Below are 7,728 nucleotides of genomic sequence, written 5' to 3'. Positions count from 1 at the left end.
AAATAATAAACTTATCTGGATGATGACCTAAAATAACGTTCAAATAAAAAAGTGAACATTGTAAAGCTTAAATAATAAAATACACATAATTTTAATTTATTAGTCAAAATGCTTAAATAAAAAATGTTTAAGCAAATAATATTCAAGTTATTACCAAAAAAAATAATATTCAAGTTCACTTTAACGTCCAATGGTTAAAAGTGTTTTTTACTATTCAAGTTCTATTCTATTGATGTTTAAGCTAATTAAAGTGATCAAAATGGAAATAATATTCACTGCTCAAAATGCACATAAATAAAAACATTTTTACTATTCAAGTTCACATGCCTCTAAGCTTTTTTTTGTATTAAAACTTTTTAAAGTGGACATTTTACCAGATAATAAAGACATATATAGTGGAAAATACTTTAACTTCATATAAAAAAGCTTAAATAAACCTTCACAAATCCAGATTTTTATTGAAAAAGTCAACTCAAGTCAATTTATTAGTCAAATTCTTAGGAGACAAGTTTTTCTTGCTAGGATGATGTTAATTCAATTTGTATACATGTAAAGCAAGATATATCTTTCTTTCTTTCAAAAAATGTAATGCAAGATAATTATCATATGATTAGGAGTTTCTCAATCGAACAATATTATACTTTTGGCAAAGCTGCACTAGAAGTTACTTGACTAATTTCAAGTTTTAAACATTTTTTGTACATAACAATGAAAAAGTAGCCCTATTTTGATATTCTTTTTAAGTTTCCAAAACTTAATGTGCACACGAACGCACGCACGCACGTGCACACACGCACATATATTTAGCGACTGTGTTTTCAAATAAATCGTCTTCAAATCATGTAGAGGAATTTGGCATTAAGTTCTTGTTAGTATTTTATTTCATGTTTTGTGTGGACTTTTCTTGGAAGGAATATTATTGCAAACAAATTAAGGTCATAATTAATAATATCACTTCAATATATTATTTAGTTTGACTAAATCAGTTAGACTTTGAGCCTTGATGACTCAATTTATATTATTCCTCAATCTTTGTACTTAAATAGCAAGAACAAGTGTGATGTACAATATAAAAGTTACTAAGAGAGAAATGATATGGCTCTAATTTGTCATTTGTGTTGGCATAATGTGTAACCATGGACATTCAAATACACATTTATAACAATTTCAAAACTTTTGTTTGCATCTTACCTCACATCTCAACAGCTAAGATATATATATATATATATATATATATATATATATATATATATATATATATATATATATATATATATATATTGCGCGCGCTTTAGTAAAATTTAATAAAATACAAACTTTAATATTAAAAGACGAAATTAGAAGATTCCTCTAATAAAACACATTTATTTAAACCTAATAAGAAAGTAGAAGAGGATGAAGCTACTAAGATCCTCCACCACCACAACACCCACCTCCACACCCACCAGCACAACAATCGCCTCCACCACAACCAGCTCCAAATGGAGGCATAACAATGGTACCTTCTGATGATTTGACGGGTTTAGAAACTTTTTTTGTCTTTGATTTGATGGGTTTAGAAGGTTTTTTGTTCTTTGTTTCTTGGGAAGAAGAGAAAATGATCCCATGATGGTTTGATGATGAGTTTGGATGCTTTTTTTTGTGTCACAAAAGGTTTGGATGCTGATGGGTTCACACTACTACTATATATATGTGCATTGAGGAAAACAATCATAGGGTGCAAACAGGTCCTTTATTAATTCTTTTAATCTTCACAACTCATATTGTTTAAATAAAATTTAAAATTATTTAGACACTATATTTGAATCTGTCACAAAAAATTAGAAACTCATACTGAATACTAAATACTCCTATTCTCAAATAACACTTTTATCTACCATGGCTTATGTCTTTCATAGATTATTGTAGTCGATGATTTTCGGGTGTCAAAACATTAATTGGTTTTGAACCTTCGATCTTTGGACTCTCGATTTTTATTCGTGGGAAGGGAAAAAACGAGTAAAAACCCTTATTAAGACTTTGGATCCGGGGGTTGGTTTCGATAAGGGAATGTGTTAAGCACCCCTAACAACCACGGTATTCCGTGGGAACCTCTTGCCTACTTTAATCTTGTGCTAAATTATTTTGCTTATTTGAAAATTATTGCTTAAGAGTCTAAGTGAAAGAATGGAGGGAGAAGAATTATGTTTTTGGTTATTTTTATTTGATTTGGAAGGAACGAATTTTTTTGCCTACATATCCACAAATGGAATCAAAATCGTTGTAGTTCATTGTTTTCTTGATAATTTTGGAGAGAGATGTGTGTTTGTGATTTATGGAATCTGGAAAATATTTTTGGTATCATGAATGTTCTTCACAGTTCATGATTTTTTTTTTTTTGTGGTTTGATCCAAGAGTTTGAAGAAAGAGAAGAAAATTGGTGTTTGTGTTGATTTCTATGCGGCTACCAATCATTGGGGCTAACTCTGACCTACCGACTTTAAATAGTAAAAATTAGGGTTTGTCTCTGACGTGAACAAATGACTAAACTGCCCCTGCTTGAAACTTGGAGAAAAAGACTCTAAAAACCAATCATCAGAGGACACATGGACTGGACCGAAACTTAAAAATAAATAAATAAATCAATGAAAAAAGAGAGTTATGGAAGGTGAAGAAAAGCTGTCACGTGAGTGACAGTCCACACACACACACACACACACACACACACACACACACACACACATATATATATATATATATATATATATATATATATAAATAATAAAAAACTAAAAATAAAATAAATGAAGAAAACAAAAATAATAATAATAAAAAAAGAAATAGAATAAAATAAAAATAATAAAACAGAAAATTAAAATGTCCCTTTCGGTAACCAAAATGAGGTATTTTAAAATATCTCTCCGCCGAAAATTCGACTGAGTCGACTAAAAAAAACAGCGTTTTAAAACACGGACAAATTTTTAAATGTTTAACATACGAACGGAAAAGAAATTTTAACTAAAAGGAATAAGGAAATTTTAAAATATCCACAACTAAGTGCGAAAAAGATTTTAATTAAATAAAAGCACGGAGAAAAACTTTAAATACTTAAAAATACAAACCAAGTGGTTTTAATTGTATAAAATACGAGTGAAACTTTTAACTACTCAAAATACGAATAAAGAGATTTTGACTGCTTGAAATGCGACTAAAAAAAAGTTTTAATTAAATAGAAAAATTACAAATAAAACGATAAAAGCATTCAACTATTTGAACAAGCGAATGAAAAACATTTTAACCAACTAAAATACGAATAAAAAAAATGAACTGCTTGAAATACGAATAAGAATACTTTGACGAGCTAAAATACGAATAAAAACGTTTAACTGACTAGAATACGAATAAAAACAACGTGACTGATTTAAAAAGCGAAAAAAATAATTGGTCAAAAATTAGGGTATGACAATTATTGATAGAAAAAAAATTAATTAACACTATAAATATAGTATAATATATGGTTGAAACTTCTCTCAAAAACAAAAGAATATGGTTGAGATGAAATAAATATATGGTTGAGATGAAATGATAATGCAAAGACGAGAATTTAAAAAACAAACGGCATGTATTAGGATTTTGGTTATGATCAAACAATGAAGAATTAAAAGTAGATATTTTTATTTTCTTTAAATTTAAGACCTACGTGAAATTTGAACCATCCTTCATAGGGTTGTGATTTGTGACTGCATACATGAATATAAGAGATACTATTAAAGATGTAAAGGTTATATGTTAGTTATTATCAAGACGAAGTTAAAAAATTCCTCTAATATTTATGTACTTGTTTTTAGAGGAATTGTAACTAATTTAATTAACAAATTTGCACTGGTTTTTAACTAAACACATATGTGTACTAAAATTAGTCCCACATCGGAGATTTTAAAACATCATACATGAGGAGTAGATATAAAAAGAGAAGTGTGTTGCATTACATGCCTTACATGCATGTATCGGCACTCAAGTGCCGAAGTATGGGAGTATCGACAGTTAACTGTCGATGGAATTTGGTAGTTAACTACCGATGCGCTGACTCAAAAAATGCATGCTACTGCCTATTTTTTTTATTTTTTTAGTTCATTATGCAATTGATGTTTATGCATTAGTTAGTTGTTTATTCATAGTTATGTGTTGTTCATTTATAGTTATGGTTGAGAACGCGGATGATGATCACAAAGTGCCGAAAAAAATTGAAGCATGAGGCAACGAGATCAAGAAAATGTGGGTGTATGTTCATGGTTCGTGGATATTTTAGTAGGCAAACAAATGAATGGAGATTGAACATTCTTAATGGAGTTTACAACCATGAGATGGAGCCAAGTTTAGAAGGACACATGCTTGCGGGTAGATTAAAGGAGGATGACAAGCAAATTCTACGCGACTTGACCAAGAGTTTGGTGCTTTCCAAGAAATATTTTGTTAAATTTTAAGAGCAAAAGACAAGATTGCAACACAAATATCAAGCAAGTATACAATGAATGACAATAAATATGGAAGTCAAAAGGAGGTGACAAGACGGTATTGCAGTATCTAATCTCAAAGTTGGAGGAGCACAACTATGTTTATTTCACCAGAACACAAAGCGAAAGTACTACTATTAAAGACATATATTGGGATCATCCAACATCTGTTAAGTTGTTTAACAATTTTCCAACAGTTTTGGTTATGGACACCACCTACAAAACCAACATATACAGGATGTCAATGTTTGAGATAGTTGGGGTCACCTCTACCGATTTGACATATTCAGTTGGCTTTGGATTTGTGACACACGAGAATGAGGAAAACTTTGTTTGGGTTTTACAAATGATGCTTAAACATCTTAAGTCAAAGATTAATATGCCTAAGGTGGTTGTGACTAACAGGGATACGACTTTGATGAATGCGGTTGCAACTGTTCTCCCAGAAAGTAGTGCAATACTTTGTTATTTTCATGTTGGGAAAAATGTTAGAGTCAAGTGCATCACTGACTGTAGATATGCTCTGGGAAAAATGAAGGGAAAGAGAGAAACATAGTGATGTAGCGAAGAAGATAATGAGAGCATAGTATGTTATTGTTGAATTACCCACTCAAGAATTATATGCAAGTGCATTAGTGGAGTTCCAAAATGTTTGTAACGATTTTCCAAATTTCTAACCTATGTCGAGAGCACGGTATTGGATGTTGTTAAGAAGAAAATAGTGAGGGCATGGACAGACCATGTCTTCCATCTTGGCTGCAGAACCACCAACAGAGTTGAATCGGCTCATGCTTTAGTAAATAAATATTTGAGCAATAGTGTGGGTGATTTGGATACTTGTTGGGAGAAAATACATGATATGTTGGTGGTCCAGTTAACTGCGATACAAACATCGTTTGGGAGGAGTTGTACTGTATTGGAACATAGATTCAAAGACGTCATTTTGTACTCTCGGTTGGGGGGTTATGTGTCTAGATATGCTTTGGGCAACATTGTTTTGGAAGAACAATGTTGCAGGGAAACATTGTGTATGGACAAGTAAAGTTATGGTTGTATTCAAAGGACATCGTATGAGCTACCATGTGCATGTTTCATTGTTATGAAAATCCGTGACAACAAGCCTATTTTATTGGATGAGATACACCGTCATTGGCATAGGTTATGTATGGGTGAAGAAAGTAATGAAGATGGTTTTTTTTATCAAGGAGAAGTGAAATGGTTATCAAGAACGTCTCAAGAAAGTCCCTTATCAAATGAAGCTAGAATTCAAAGAGCAAAAGTTTCAACCAAGGAAGCCAAGAAAAAAAAGTACCAACCAAGGGAGCCAAGAAAAAAGTGGAAATTACGAGGTCTAGAGCAAAAGTGGTATCGACTACTCGAATCCCTTCTTTGTGGGAGCGTGTTGATTCCCAATATCCGGATAGTCAACTGTCACCAACAGCGTCATCATTTCCTAAAAGGGAAGGTGCTCATCTTGGTAAAACATCATGTTCCCCACTTCCACCACCTATCCGGTTTCCAAAATCTACTCCGGTTCCAAAGCCTATTCCGGTTCCAACGCCTATTCTGGTTTTTGAGCCCTATTAATTATATGTCAAAATTCATGGTTCCATTTATTGAAAATATGGTGGATGTTATAGGCGATGGGAATTGTGGATTTCGGGCTATAACTGAATTCTTGGGATTGACCGAAGAAAGTCATATCATGGTTTGTAGAAATCTTATTCAAGAGGTGAAAGATCATACAAATGATTATGTGCGGGTATTTGCAGGCGAGGAACATTATTACTACATCTTAAAAGGCTTGCATCCTCCCACAAATAGTGCTGGTATTGCACTTGTAGATAAGTGGTTGACGCTTCCGGACATGGGACACATCGTTGCAAATTATTACAATAGGCTTGTGGTCTTGTTGACAAATCATGACATTGGAACTTCAAAATCTTTTTTCCCACTTAGAGGATGATCACCGGGTAAGCAAAAAAACCTCATCATGTGCCTTGGCTTAATTCTCAATCATTTTGTTCTTCTTTTTTTGAAAGATCGTTGTCCACTACCTCCACAAGAGTGATTAGGCATCAACTTGGAAATTTGAGTATTTGGATCAACATGCTAAGTATCGAGATGTCATGAAGATTGAAAAGGGAGAGAAACCGTCCCTCACCAAAAAAGGAGTCAAACCAAGCCAAACCTATTTTGTGTGCACTCCTTAAAAAGCAAAGCAAGAATTTGAAGTTATTGGAAAGATGAAGAAGATTCAATTTCACTTGATGCGATATGACTGGTTTTTTGTCGGTGTTAATCTTTTTTTTTCGATATTTCACCGACATATTTTTTGGGGTCAATATTATAATGCGAATTTTTTGTGACCAATATATAACTAACAATATATAATTTATATAAATATATGAAAATATATGACTTTTACGTGGTTGAACCAAGTATAACAGAAAAGCTGTCCATATGCATATGCAATCTACTTCCAGCGTATTCTCGGTAAAATTCTTGACAAATCATTCATGGATTTTAATAAAATGGTTCATATTGGCGTCAGGGCTTGTTTATTTCTTTTGTATCAACATGTCTCCAAGGGTTGAGAGCTTCTCTAATTACTTGAGCTTCTGGGGAATTCTCCAAGGCACGCTTTTCTGACTCCAAAACAGTTACATTGTCATCTGCACGATGCAAAATTGTGAAACAAATTCAAACGTTGTAAACCTAAATCCTTTGATGATTACAAAATTCAAGAGAGCAAGCAAAATCCTCGAGAAAACAATTATTCAAAATAAATATCCATCCTCTCCATATGGGTAATTTGACCAGAATAAATTATGTAAAAGACACAGGGAACTGTTTAAATAGATGTAAATTCATTCAAAAATAACTTTTTCAAGAATATAATGAAGGGGATTTGATGACTCTCTGTCATTACTATGTTTGTAGACACTTTCCATGTAATTTTTAGGGTAATTCATCAAGTTTATGAAGCTAAAAGCACAAAAAATTGAAGAATTCAGGTTGCCAGCGAAAATGAAAATCGGGCCCCGACTCTACTGGTTCGGGCGCCGATTTCCAAGCAGCAGGAAGGCTTGGAGCTACTGGAAAAATCGGGCCCCGACCCTCCTGGTTCGGGCGCCGATTTGGCTGCCTCTGGTCACGAAATTTCGGCCTTCGGGGGCCGATTTTAGGCACTCGGGGGCCGATTTTTAGCTTCTTATAAATAGAAAAGAGGTGT

General features: G+C 32.9%; 1 pseudogene; it reads left to right on the top strand.

The window, feature by feature from the left end:
* The first annotated feature begins 4,268 nt into the window (after positions 1-4,268).
* On the top strand, positions 4,269-6,774 carry LOC146923941 (PKS-NRPS hybrid synthetase cheA-like; annotated as a pseudogene).
* The last annotated feature ends 954 nt before the right edge of the window (positions 6,775-7,728 follow it).

Source organism: Medicago sativa, chromosome 5, assembly GCF_051527215.1.
Source record: "Medicago sativa cultivar Bolivia chromosome 5, Bolivia_mono, whole genome shotgun sequence".
Lineage (NCBI taxonomy): Eukaryota > Viridiplantae > Streptophyta > Magnoliopsida > Fabales > Fabaceae > Medicago > Medicago sativa.
This window is presented reverse-complemented; position numbering and strand designations above follow the sequence as displayed.